Source organism: Ascaphus truei, assembly GCF_040206685.1.
Source record: "Ascaphus truei isolate aAscTru1 chromosome 20 unlocalized genomic scaffold, aAscTru1.hap1 SUPER_20_unloc_1, whole genome shotgun sequence".
Lineage (NCBI taxonomy): Eukaryota > Metazoa > Chordata > Amphibia > Anura > Ascaphidae > Ascaphus > Ascaphus truei.
Genome location: NW_027453857.1, coordinates 982555 through 996655, shown reverse-complemented (window position 1 = coordinate 996655; position 14101 = coordinate 982555). Strand labels below are relative to the sequence as shown.

General features: G+C 46.0%; 1 long non-coding RNA gene across 1 annotated transcript; it reads left to right on the top strand.

Annotated features, from left to right (window-relative positions):
• The first annotated feature begins 5920 nt into the window (after positions 1 to 5920).
• On the top strand, positions 5921 to 7840 carry LOC142474700 (uncharacterized). Its single transcript, XR_012790595.1, has 3 exons — positions 5921 to 6137; positions 7122 to 7199; positions 7735 to 7840. It is a non-coding gene; the product is annotated as an uncharacterized LOC142474700 (long non-coding RNA).
• Positions 7841 to 14101: the final 6261 nt, after the last annotated feature.

Below are 14101 nucleotides of genomic sequence, written 5' to 3'. Positions count from 1 at the left end.
ATACACAAACACACACACAGATACACAAACACACAGAGATACACAGATACACACACACACTGATTCACACACACGCACACACCCACTGATACACACACACACACACACTGATACACACACACTGATACACACACACACACAGAGATACACCCCGCCAACCCCTGCACCGCCTGCGACCGCGCAGCAACCACTGCCCGCCCCCGAGCCCATCTCCCACACCAAGGGGACGGGGGGAAGTGAGCGCCGGGGGGCAAAGCTGTGAGCGACGGGGGGCAAAGCTGGGAGCGCCGGGGGGACAAAGCTGTGAGCGCCGGGGGGACAAAGCTGTGAGCGCCGGGGGGGCAAAGGTGGGAGCGCCGGGGGGGCAAAGCTGTGAGCGCCGGGGGGGGGCAAAGGTGGGAGCGCCGGGGGGCAAAGGTGGGAGTGCCGATGGGGCAAAGGTGGGAGCGCCGGGGGGCAAAGGTGGGAGCGCCGGGGGGCAAAGGTGGGAGCGCCGATGGGGCAATGGCAGGAGCGCCGGGGGGGCAATGGTGGGAGCGCCAGGGGGCAAAGGTACAAGGTGGTACAAAGGTAGGCGCACCCCCGCTACCACCTCCTATTACCCCCCCTGGCTGGGACCCGGGACAGAAAGGGGACACTCACCGCGAACAGAGGAGCCGGGAGCGGGAAGACACGTGTGCTCTGCACAAAGCGGAAGTTCCGCCCCCGGCTTCCTCTGACCTGCCTGCAACCAATCCCCTGCGGTCCGACCGGCATTCTATGTCCCGCCCCCGGCATTCTCCTTCATTCAGTCTCCCCGGCAGCATTCACACACACACATAGAAAATACTTACCGGCCGCCGCATTCTCCTCACCGCCGCTGCCCCGCAATACCGGGACCAGGGACAAAAACCGGGACATAACCGGGACGGAGCTAAAATCGGGACAGGGCAGAAAAAAACGGGACTGTCCCGGCAAAACCAGGACGAATGGTCACCCTACTTACAGACTATTCACTTGAGTGGACCATAAAGTGTCTTATAGAGGGAACTCTAAGGTGTCTTAAGATGCATTAAGATATATTATGTATGTAAATATTTATTTATATAGCGCTTTATAAGAGAGGCAATACAGTACAGAGAATTATAGTACAATAAGTACAACAAACAAAATCAGACAATAGGAAAGGAAATCCCTGGCCTGGAGAGCTTACAGTCTTAATGCTAGATCCATGGAACTCTGTTGTGTTTACGCTAATAACGGGACATTCCTGAAATTGGTACCTGACCCTGTGTGGTAGGCAGAGACACAGGGGCAGTGCCTGCCAATATCATAAAGAGCAGTGCACTTCCTATTTAGTAGAAGTGTGTGTCAGAGTTAAGAGTTCAGTCCAGAGTTAGAGTCTGCTGAGTCTGTCACCTGGCTGGCCCAGGGTGACAGAAAGAGCCTATATCAATTGGCCGTTGGAGAAGGGGAGCCATCAGCCTCTGAGTAGAGCTGATGCAACCTTAGTTAGGGAGGTGGACCAATTCCTCTCACCCTGTTTAGGGGGCGAGGGAAGAGCTAGCCCCACCCTGGGTGCCCTTGACCTGGGGTGGTGGCAGGGACACAGAGACCATCCTGAGGGAGAGCAGTCCTGTGTGGAGGAAGACACCCTTTACCTGATTGACAGTCTTGCTGCTGCTATTCTGCTGCTGTGAATAAAGAGCTGCGGCTGCTTTTAAAGATATACGGTGTGAGACTGGAATCTCTCATCCCCGAGGGGGGGGGGGGGGAGACTCTCTGGAAGGATTCCACCCGTATTCTTGGGGCTCAGATATGGAGGCGCTGCACCATTTAATGAGATGGAGGCATTCACCCCAGAAACCTGATCCTGTCACCTCCCATACCATCGCGGGAGACTCAGGCCCTCCGGTTGCCAGCAGGTATGCACCACACTCAGACACGTAGCCAGACCCTAGTACAGAGGAGGGGGGCCCGATCTGCGATTGGCCCAGGGAAGGGGGGCTACATTGGGAATCGATGTTATTTTTCTTCATATTAATGGGTATCCTCAAAGCTAATGATATGCCAAAATGACGTCCATTAGCAAAACTACAATTGTTTCTTCACTTTTTCTGCTTGATGAATAGGGTGACCAGATTTCGAAAATGAAAAACCGGGACACGTTAAAAAATAATTTATTAAACAAATTTCATCACGTGACACCCCCCGTTGCCATGACAACAAGACACTCTGATGCGCCTGCAGTGTTAGTGTGTATAGAGGTGGGGGCTTTGCTTGGGCCCTTCAACTCTTACAGCCAGGGCATTATTGGCCAGGAATGCCCAGTTCGGAGGGGATTACTACTTCAAAATGTATTTGATTCGTAACAACATCAAAAAACTCTAATACCAATAACTAACAACCACAGACAATGATAATCTAAACCATCAAATAAAACGTCTACGGCCCTTGTTCAAGCATATTTGCGGTACTTACCAGATAAATCAGTGCCTGCAATCCACGACTGTATCCGCCTCTCCGAGCGTCTGAAAGCAATCCAGCGTTCCTGGTGTGTGGCTGAAGAGGTGAGGGACTCCCTCAAACGGAAAAGAAGAGCAAAAAATAGAGTTGGAACATACCTATCATACAGGGATGAGAGAGACAGAGAATGAGAGAGAGACAGAGAATGAGAGAGAGACAGAGAATGAGAGAGAGACAGAGAATGAGAGAGAGACAGAGAATGAGAGAGAGACAGAGAATGAGAGAGAGACAGAGAATGAGAGAGAGACAGAGAATGAGAGAGAGACACAGAGAGAGAGAGACAGAGAATGACAGAGAAAGAGAGGGACATAGGGAGAGAGAGACACAGAGAGAGAGAGAGAGACAAAAGTTATGTACTGTATAACCATTATACCGTACCCCCTTGTATTCGTGTAATCATTGTCCCACACCCCCTATTACTCACTTTTTGGCAATACTGAAATATTCTTTTGACATGCCAATGAAGCTGATTTGATTTGAGAGACACAGAGACACACACAGAGACACAGAGAGAGACAGAGACACAGAGAGAGAGACAGAGACACAGAGAGAGAGACAGAGACACAGAGAGACACACAGAGAGAGACAGAGACACACAGAGAGAGACAGAGACACACAGAGAGAGACAGAGACACACAGAGAGAGACAGAGACACAGAGAGAGAGAGAGAGAGACACGGGCCTATTTAGTAAGCGTCGATAAGGCTGCGTCTATAGTATTTCAGACGGAGGGAAGGCACACACGCTGCAATACACTTGCTGAAGCCTGAGCTTTTTTATGGCTTTGCAGGGTATGCAGCGGGTGCGATTGGGGGCGTGGCAATATATATTTGGAGGCGTGGCAATAACGTTCCGGCGCGGACGTCACTTCCCTACCTCACATCCCGATCCACCTGCATTTTTTCAGATGCAGCATCTGAAGCACTGTGCAGACAAGAAGAAAAATGCACACAATGCACACCAGAGATTAAAATATAGTAAATAATTTATTAATAAAACAAGAAATAACCGAGGGGGATCCAACCCCACCTCAGTACTTTCTTCTCGTTGCTATTGCCACACTATACTGCACCGACACACTTTATTCGAGCAAATACCCAGTATGTACCTGGCAGATACCTGGAATGCGCCGCTCCTCACCTCTGACAAGCCCCGTTGCGTTTGCCTTCCCAGCCTGGGTTCATGCCTGGCTGACGGGCGGCTGATCTGTTAAATGATAATCATTAGGATTTAATAGGCTGCAATGCTTCGCGTGTCTACCAGATGGCATAAATTCATGAATTGTAATGCAGTATATATATATATATATATATATATATATATATATACTGTGCAGTATTGCAGCCAGCGGGAATAAAATGCTTCAATCCCTGCCTGGAAAATAACCCAATATACTCGGGCAGAAAACAGTCACAAACCTCAATACACCCGGGTATACCCGAATTCGTGGGACTAGCCGAGCTCGAATAAAGTGTGTCGCCAGTGTACGTCCTGACGCCTGAAGGGAAGTTGGTACGCGACCAAGACGAGACACCGGATTTACAGTGGAACCACAACATACCACAGATTGCTGGAGGACCACACTGCGAGGGGCGCAGCCTATCGAGTTTCCTGATCATCGTCCAAAGTCTGGAGCTGCGGATTGACCACCGGATTACCACGGAGCCCGAGCCTGTCTCACACAATGCTTTTACCAAACGGATGTTTGTGAGTTTGCTATTTTTATCTTGTCCAGGAAATGAAATTGTTAAACTGAATTTACACATGGAGCGGGCGCTTTCTCTTCTTTTTTTTGTTTAGATATCCATCGAGGAGGTGGTTGTTTCCCTGAAGAGAGCTGCCAGGGCTCCAGAGGACGCCCGAATTGGATCCTTTTATGATTGAGTTATAACATAGCTATTAGAGCTAGGTTTCTGGACTTTTATTGTGTTTAGGCCTAGTGTTTATTATTATTTTATTACAGCTACTTTTTAGTAATTGCACTGTTATTAATTCTGGCCACTAATTCTCACTGCCATTATAATCTCTCTCTAGCCACAACCAAATTGCTATATCGGCTATATTATTTATTGGTTATACCAGGGGAGCACAAACTTTTGCAGCTCGCCCCCCTGCCTTCCCTCTGCTGGTGCTCGCGCCCCCCCCTCCTTACCTTGATGAGGCGTCACGTGACCTGCAGCGGCATTTGACGAGGGTGACGTCACATGACCCCGCGGCGTAATTTAACATACTGTGCTATATGTATGCACACACAGCTGTTTCTTACACATACAAATACTGTTTTTCTATCCCTATACATCAATAGGGACCACAAAGTATCCACACACACTTTTAGTTGTGCTAAAAACTCTCACATTTCCACACCCACCCACACCATTTATATCCACTCCCACTCCACACACCTTTTGTAAAGCACTGTATATACTGTGGACTCTCCATTCATTTTCATTCACACTGATACACATACACACTCTTTCATCACTTGCTTTCAGGAACCTTTTGACACCTCTAGGCATAAAACACATCCACACCGGGGGAAGGACCAGCACAAATAACATTACAAGAGACACTGTTTTTAAGTTTACCTTTTGCTTGCTTCATTCATTGTAACATCGCCGGAAGAAGAGATCATTGTATCTCGAAAGCTCGCACAAATAAAAGCATTTCGTTAGCCACAGAACGGTATCATCTATTTATTTTTTGATTATTGAAGCACGGCTAACACGGTACTGATACCTCTATATATATATATATATTGCGCGCGCACACACACATAACGTTTTATCCAACTTTTTCATTTATCATTTGTAGAGAAAATGAACAATGTTGCCAGAAGTGCTATTTTTCAAAATGTAACATCTCTACTAATTAGTGTAAAATGATACTTCATATAAAGCAGGTTATTGGACCCGGTATAAAATGACCTTCATGTTTCTTATCACATCCCAGTATATGGATACTTTCTATTATCACAAGCTGCTAACATGTGACAGGGCTCAGTGTCTGAGCCCATAATGTGACATACAGAACATTCTCATTCTAAATTTCAAAAAATATTGTGTTGATTTCTGACCTGACTGCCGTGGTTACAGCTCAACCACTCTGTTCTACTGTATGTCACCACTTTCTGCCACAACCAGCTGACGGTGGATCTGCAAGGAGTTCAACGCTCATTGGCATCACATCTGTGGCTTGGTTGACGTATCATTTCTCCAGCTTTTTATTGTATTGTTTTTAAATAGATTATATTTATTTAGTTGAATAGTTATTTATTTAGTTTAATAGATATTTATTTAGTTTAATAGATTATATTTCTAAATTTAATAAGTGATATTTCTTAGTTTAATAAGTTATATTTGTCAGTTTAATAAATTATATTTCTTAGTTTAATAAGTTATATTTGTTAGTTAATAGATTATATTTGTTAGCACAGTAGATTATATTTACTAGTATTTAAGTCTCCCCCTCAGTGCCCCATTAGGACCCGTGCGCATATTTCACATCTTTTCGTAGTCGCTTATTTTTTAGACCCTCGGAGCTGAAACCTAAAGGGGTCAGCTAAGAAAGTTCGGATCAAGAGGAGCCGCACAGCTTAAAGACAGAACATTTCCAAGGGAGATGGAGACAATTTGGGTAAGATCTGATTAAAGGACAACCTTTGAGGAAGGAAAGGGTGACGGGGGAGTCTAAGAGGGGGGTGAGAGAGCAAGGTGGTGTGTCAGATTGGGGCAGAGCAAGAGAACGCAAAAATGATGGGGATTTGCTGCACACCAAAAAAAAACAATAAGTAGTGATACTTTTACCGGTGCCCCTTAGTCTCAGGGAAGACCGGCATTTCGTCCAATGGATACAATATGATTGACGGGAAAGGGCACACGGATTTGAATAAAAAAAGATAATTTATTGTGCCACAGACTACAATGTTTCGGCTGCTGGCCTTTCTTTGCTGGATTTAGTGGGTTTAGCCACTTTACCTGAGAAAGACCAGCAGGCCGAAATGTTGTTGTCTATGGAAGTGCAAGAGAAAACAGGTTGGGGGGGGTGGGTTCTCGCAAAGTCGCCGACCCATGGGTGAGTGTCTCCGGTGGAAACTAGTCCTGGACCCCGGGAAAGCTGTCTGTGGCCCATACAAGCTGAGTAACATGTAGAAAGGACACATGTATGTTCAGAATGAGCTAGCATGGTATTTTGAGAGGCACCATAGCAGGTCAGTGCAAGTCAGTGCAGAGCACTGCAAGGTCAGTCAATATGAGGAAGGGTCCGATGGAGGAGTTGGAGGGTCCCAGAATATCTCTTAAAGCAGGGGTGCGCAAATCGAGGGGCACGACATTTTCTTGGGAGGAGGGGCTCGGCGCTTACAGAGGCCCCTCGCTCTTCCCCACAGCATTTAAATTAAATGCCGGAGATCACGCGCAAGGCCTCTGTAAGTTCCCTTTCCTTGTCTCCGGCGGCTTCTGGCGACAGCAACGTGGCGTCACATGATGTGGCATTGCCATAGCAACGTGATATCACATGACGTCGTTACATCATAACGTCGGGACAAGGTGGGGAAGGTGGAGGGGGGAGCAGGGGGAAAAGGTTATGCAACCCTGTCTTAAAGCATTGTCTTGCATACAGATCAGAGGCCAAGAATGGATATGGATATCCGATGTGAAGCCGGAAATAAGACAGAAAAGACCGTTTCGGGGGAAGAAGGTGAGTGATGAAATAGCCGTCACTGTGTAACTCTTCCAATTACCTGCAACTTCATGCAGAGAAATAGCAACGCTTGTTTTTAACGTGCTAAGCGCCTAATGGGGAATTTAACTGCTGAGAGGTTAAGGGAGTTACTAACCCAAACTCAGCGACGTTTCTGTGTCTCTGTTATAACTCCCCCAGGACATGCCTGAAAACCAGAGGTAACTCAATGTATTTTTGATAAATAGAAACATGACCTTCTGGGGAGGGGTATATAATGGGTACTGGGCCTGGTGAGGTGGGTATAACGGGTACTGGGCCTGGTGAGGTGGGTATAACGAGTACTGGGCCTGGGGAGGGGCGTATAACAGGGTACTGGGCCTTGGGAGGGTTGTATAACTGGGTACTGGGCCTGGGGAGGTGGGTATAACGGGTATTTGCCCTGTGGAGGGCGGTATAACGTGGTATTGGGGATGGGGTATAAGTGGCACAGGAGCTCTTGCGATACAGAGTATCACTGTCCCTGGTTACAAACACTTCATGTCTCCTGCAGATCAGGACACGCACGAAGGTGGTGCCCTTTGTGCCACCAGACGACGAGACGGGCTACGAGGCGGACGACGAGGCATACGACAAAGCGGGCGTCAAGTGGAACAATGAGGTGGGCTACAAGGCGGCCGATGACGCAGACGTGGTGTATGATGACCAAGGAGCATACGACAGCTGTGGCCGGATCTGCTGCTTCATCTTTTTTAGGCGGAGGAGAAGACCCCGGGAGCAGGTAGGAGAATACGAGAGGTGCGGACAGATCTGCTGCTTCACCTTTTTTAGGCGGAGAAGAAGCCAGGAGCAGGTAGAAGAGGAGCCAGGGCGTAGATACAGGGGTTTTCTAGGGGCCCTGAGAAGTTGGTTTGACCGCAGGAGAGGCAGATAAGATCAGGAAGGCTGCGGGAGGAGCAGGTACTAGAGGGAGATAGGGATATTGGGCGTGAGAGGGTGAGAGAGAACAAGGAGCAGGGCCGGAGCACGGGTTTCATGCGCCCGAGGCGAAACTTAAAATTTGTGCCCCAGTTGTATAAAAAATAATACGATAAATAAAATAATAAAATAAACAGTGGCGTAGCTATCGGGGCTGCAGGGGGTGCGACCGCACCCCAGCGCGACGCAAAATAAAAATAAAAGGGCTCCAAAATACTGGATAAAAAAAAGAATAATAATTTTAAAAAAAAGATAAATAAATAAAATAATAAGAGGAAAAAATAATAATGATTATTAATGCGCCCCTAGGACCTCTGCGCGCTAGGCGACCGCCTAATGGACGGCCAGCCCTGCGAGGTATTCAGGAGGAAAAGGGGTGAATGGGATAGATATGCAGGGGGATGGGGGAGCAGGTGAGTTATACACAGGGGCACAAGGGCCCCGTCACCCGCATCTCTATATACTGAGTGTGCCCCTGTGTATAACAACGCTGATCTGTGCTGCTTCATCTGATCTCACTGCGCAGTGATGCAGGGACCATCCGATCGCCATTTAATGGGGTCAGGAAGGAATTTTTTTCCCCCATTGCACAGCAATGGTTATGTTTCGCCTTCCTCTGGATCACAGCAACAAACTGCCCTTTGTGCATGAATTATCAGTGAGATCTTTATACACCCTGCATTGGTCTTCACCCCTTTGCTTTCCCTCCCAGCAAAGAGATTCATTATTTCAATAAAATACTCTCTTTAATCAAACCTATGTGTAGTGTCTTTTCTATCCGTTGTATCTATTGCTAACAGCTCAGTGATTCTTCCCCAGGACGATGCACTAGTGTCACGCTGCCAAGCCCGGGTGTGAGGGAGATTTATAGGGTCACATATACACTTCTGCCAAAACACGAGTGCAAACAGGAAGCCCCTCTGATCTCATATCTTTTATTATACAAAACGGTATATAAAAAGGTAAAAAGAACATACATGGGATTCTGCTACAAATATCTCTCTAATTACAAACCAATTAGCAAATCATTCAGATTAGAGTCGAGCGAAAAGAAAGGGTAAAGTATCTCATGTACAGTATATGCAGTGTAGGCTGTTCTGCAGCATTACATGCAGGGGACAACGTTTAGGGGATATAAGTAATGCTGATCTCAGAGCTGACCGGCCGACCAGCTGACCTGCTCTACTGGCTGACCGGCTGACCTGCTCTACTGGCTGACCGGCTTCTCTTCTTTCAGCTAAATGACCTGAATTGTGGCCCCTGTATCTCCCAATTAAACGTTTTATTGGCATATTCTTGTTTGACTCGTTCTATACAGACATTTTCTATATATTCACTGTGGGATTTGATAACATCTGTAAGATCTCTCAGAATATCACATTCTGTACGTTTCTGCTGAAGATTTTTCCATTCTCAATTTACTTAATATTAGTTTTTGGCTTCAATTATTTATATCGAGTCCAAAATATCTTTATACAGAATGCTGTTCCCTTTAGCCCACAAATGCTGCTTCATTAAAGCCCATGGGTGGCACTTTATGCATTCTCAAACTTTTAGGCAACATCCCTAATTTCCAAAAGTGGGATTAAATCTGTGCATATTTAAATGGTTAATTTTCTTACTCAGACTACTAAATCCCTCCCCAAATATATCCGTTTCACATAACAGTGTGTGCGCTTCTCCTTCCGCCTAACTGGCACGTCGTCCTTACGGGCGCCACTCCATGTAACTTCACGCTGCCCTCCAGTGGCAAAAGAAATAAGATACATTTACTATACTCGTCTGGCAGCTGCTCCCGTATAAGGTGGGTAACTCTGTATTAGGGGTCTTGGTAGAGTATATTTTATACTTATGTCGGATAGATGAGGAATTAATATTCCTAACGGGTTATTGTGAGAGGCCTTAGATCTTATCCTATATGCACGCAGCCCTCGCCTCTCTGACCTTGAACACATACTTCAATCTGATTTTTTGAGACTTGAAACTGGATTTCCCAAAACAAACTGATTTTAAACACTGACAAGACTGTAACAATGGTATTTGGGACCAGAGCTAAATTGCTAAAGCTGCCAATGACAGAGCTTCAGATAAAAACCAGCTCTAATACAATCCTAGCCCCTGTTCCTGGTTTGAAATATCTGGGCATATAGTTCAACTCCCATTTAACATTTGGGTTGCACATTGATACCCTGACATCCAAATCCTATGCCAAACTAGGTGTACTTTACAGGAACAAATCCTCCCTAAGGCCCTCATACAGTAATCGCCTACAGCGATTCAGTAAGCCCAGAGAAGCTGGCGATTAGAGCAAAAATAACCGTTTTTTTTTTGGCGGAAAATAAATAAATAAAATCGACAGACGCGTGGTGATAAGCCACTTTTCGGCACTGATCGCCAGTTTTTCAAACACGCTCAATTCTATAAGCCCTGATCAGCTTATTGCGGCTCATCGCCACTTTAAAATTGCTGTTTCTTCTCCAAATTGTCCAGCCACAAAAGTTGGCAAGAAGGTGGGGTGAAGCTGCGATGAAAATAAAATGCATGTGTCCCAGAGCTGATATCCATTAATATCAGCACCAGAGACCCCCGGCATGAATCCCATGCATAAAAAATGCATTTACAGGCAACTTCATTACCGCCAAGGCAATGAAGGGGTTATATACCCGTGACAGGCTTATTGCGGGTAGCGGGGGTGGGTGAAGGTGGTATTTGGCCCTGGGTGGGTGTTTAGGCCTTGCCAGGGGGTTGCAGGATGACTTAACCTCTTCTTTAACTTAGCGGTTAATACCGCTAAGGTAATGAAGGGTTTAACCCCTCCCGCTACCCCCCCACCCGGTAGGCCTAAACACCCATCCTTGGGGCCAATACCCCGTTCACCCACCCCCGCTACCCACAATAAACAAAAATACACATAACAGCCCCACTGGCCACCTCCTAGGTCCCTAATAAACCATTACAATATTCATAAAACCATTATTTTGTTTACACCCAGGATTATTACATGGGATTAGGGCTATGTTATTCAGTGAGGGGTTGTATGTTTGTATTCGTAGGGACAGGCAAGGCTGGAGCCAGATGGGGTTCTCCTGCCTCTGTCCTCCCTGTCTCCTTACCCTTCCTGTAGCCGGACAAAGAAGAAGAAGCAGGCACACGGTCTTACTCAAAGGAGGTTTAATATGCCATAAAGTCCAACGTTTCGGCAGTCAAGGTGAAGGCTACAAACACAAGAAACAGTCACAATATATACCACCCCCCTGATACTCACCCCTCCCCGCTCTGCCACATAACCAGGATGTTGACGCCCACCTGATGACGTCAGAGCTACCATATGGCGCCCCCTAGTGACGTCAGACGTCTAGGTCTAAATCCCTGGCAATACAGCATAGAGCTGTCTTGGAGGACTGCAGCCACATCCACACCTCTCCCCAGACTGAACACTCCCCCATGATGACATCAGCGTGACCCGGCAGTCAGGGGGGGTAACGGGGGGCGGGCATGCACCAATCAAGACTGTACTCACAGGGCTGGACAAAGATGTATCCATCGCCATGGGATCAGTGTCAGAGCAGGGAGGAGTGAGACACTCCTATAAATCACCCTGAAAGTGTAAATAAACCACACACCAAAATATTAATAAAGCATATGTGCACAAAACTAATACAGCAATATACTATTAAAAACATGTGACTGTATACTGCTGATGACATCAGTATAATCCTGCAAAGTTACAGTGAAATTCCACATAAGAATATGCAGTATATCCGTATTTAGAATATACTAGTGTGTATACCTAGGTCAGAAATGGGTACACACAACAAGGGGGGGGGGGGAAGGGGAAGGGAGGATGGGGAAGGGGGAGGGAGGGAGGGGAAGGGAGGGAGGGAGGGGGAGGGGAAGGGGGAGGGAGGGAGGGGGAGGGGAAGGGGGAGGGAGGGAGGGGGAGGGGAAGGGGGAGGGAGGGGGGGAGGGAGGGAGGGGGAGGGGAAGGGGGAGGGAGGGAGGGAGGGGAAGGGGGAGGGAGGGGGAAAAAAGAAGGGGAAAAAAACACACAAAAAAGATAATCTTCCCAATTGGTAAGTGCAGAGTCCATGGATGGTGGAAGATCAAATATGCCTGTAGAAAGACAAAAAATTACCTTCTATTAAGGAAGCATTTTAAATTCTGTTGCTCATTAAGACCCATACCGTTGCTGGTATTTAAAGCATGTATCCAGAATGCTTCACGTCTCAATAAGAAAGTCTCCCTATCTGGAGTGCCTTGTCTAGGTTCTGCTGTCTCAATACCTATGATGCGTAAAGAGGCAACATTATGATTGTGTTCCACACAGTGTTGCACAAGAATAGAGGGATCCGTACCTTTTCGAATTACACTTTTATGTTCAATGAACCTTGTTTTTAACATTCTTATGGTCTTACCCACATAAAGAAGACCACATGGACACTTTATTACGTACACTACATATTCAGATCTACATGTGATTCTATTTTTTATTTTTATGATCCTCCCACTTTGGGGGTGACTGAATTGACTACCAGTAGTCAGACTGTTACAGACCGAGCAGCTCATGCATCTAAAGTTACCCGGTCTGCCACCCTCCAGAAAATGAGGAGTTCTGTAGTTACCCTCATTATCTGCATGTATCAGGCTATCCGCCAGATTTCTCCCTCTTTTGAATGCCACCATTGGTGGTACACAGCAACTTTCAGATAATATATCATCATTTTGCAGAATATGCCAGTGTTTAAGAATGGTAGATTTAATAAAACCACCAGCTTGACTGTATATAGTGGTAAATACAAGCCCGTCCTCCTTCTTATTTTTGGTAGCACTTACCTCTTCATCCAGTGCCCGGTCTAACACAGCAGGAGGATATACGCAGGAAGATATCCCCTAGCCAGGAATCTACCACGTAGATCTCCAAAAGCTGGTTCAATATGATCCTTCCTGCTCGTGATTTTGCAGACCTGGACTTTCTGTGAAAAAGGTAATGCATCAATAAGAGAAGGAGGATGATGGCTATCTGCCCCTAAAATTGCATTTCTGTCTGTATCCTTTCTAAAAAGTTCAGTATGTAACTCCCCATTAGTCTGTGTAATGAGGACATCTAAAAAAGAGAGTTTCTGTGTACTCCATGTATTAGTGAGGAGGACCGGTGAATGGAGACCAATAAGATACTCAAAAAAAGATAACAGCTGATCCTCTGTACCTGTCCATATGAAAAACATCATCAATATATCTGTAATAGCTTTTAATATGCACTAAAAAGTCTGATTTGTAGATGTACTGCTCTTCGAAATGTGTCATGTATATGTTGGCGTAAGCAGGGGCCATATTACTGCCCATTGCTGTCCCCTTAATCTGCAGGAAGAAATCACTCTCAAATCTAAAATAATTTTTATAGAGAATGAAATGTAAAATGAGCATAATGTATTCAATTGGAACAGTGTCACTATAATGGCGAATGAGGGTGGCCTTGATTATCTCAAAACCTTCAACATGGGGGATTATTGTATAAAGGCTAGACACATCTAAACTAACCAGAATATGATTAGTCCCATCACCAGGTGAGTTTTTTAATTTGTCAAGGAAATCAAACGTGTCTTTGATATATGAGTTGGCTGTCTGTGCTATAGGTTGTAGAAATGTGTCTACAAATTTTGCAAGGGGTTGATTTAATGAATTAATAGCAGCTATAATAGGCCGCCCCGGGGGATTGTTTAAATTCTTGTGTATTTTGGGCAAGGTATAGAAAATAGGGCATTTAGGATGCAACATAGTTAGAAACTCAGATTCAGGCTCTGTTATCCACCGGTTATTAACCCCCATTTGGACAATTTCCTTAATTTCTCTCGCATAGTTAAAGGTAGGGTCCCTATCCAATTTAATGTAGCAGTTAATGTCACTCAGTTGTCTGATGGTTTCAGCCTTATAATCTGAGTAAT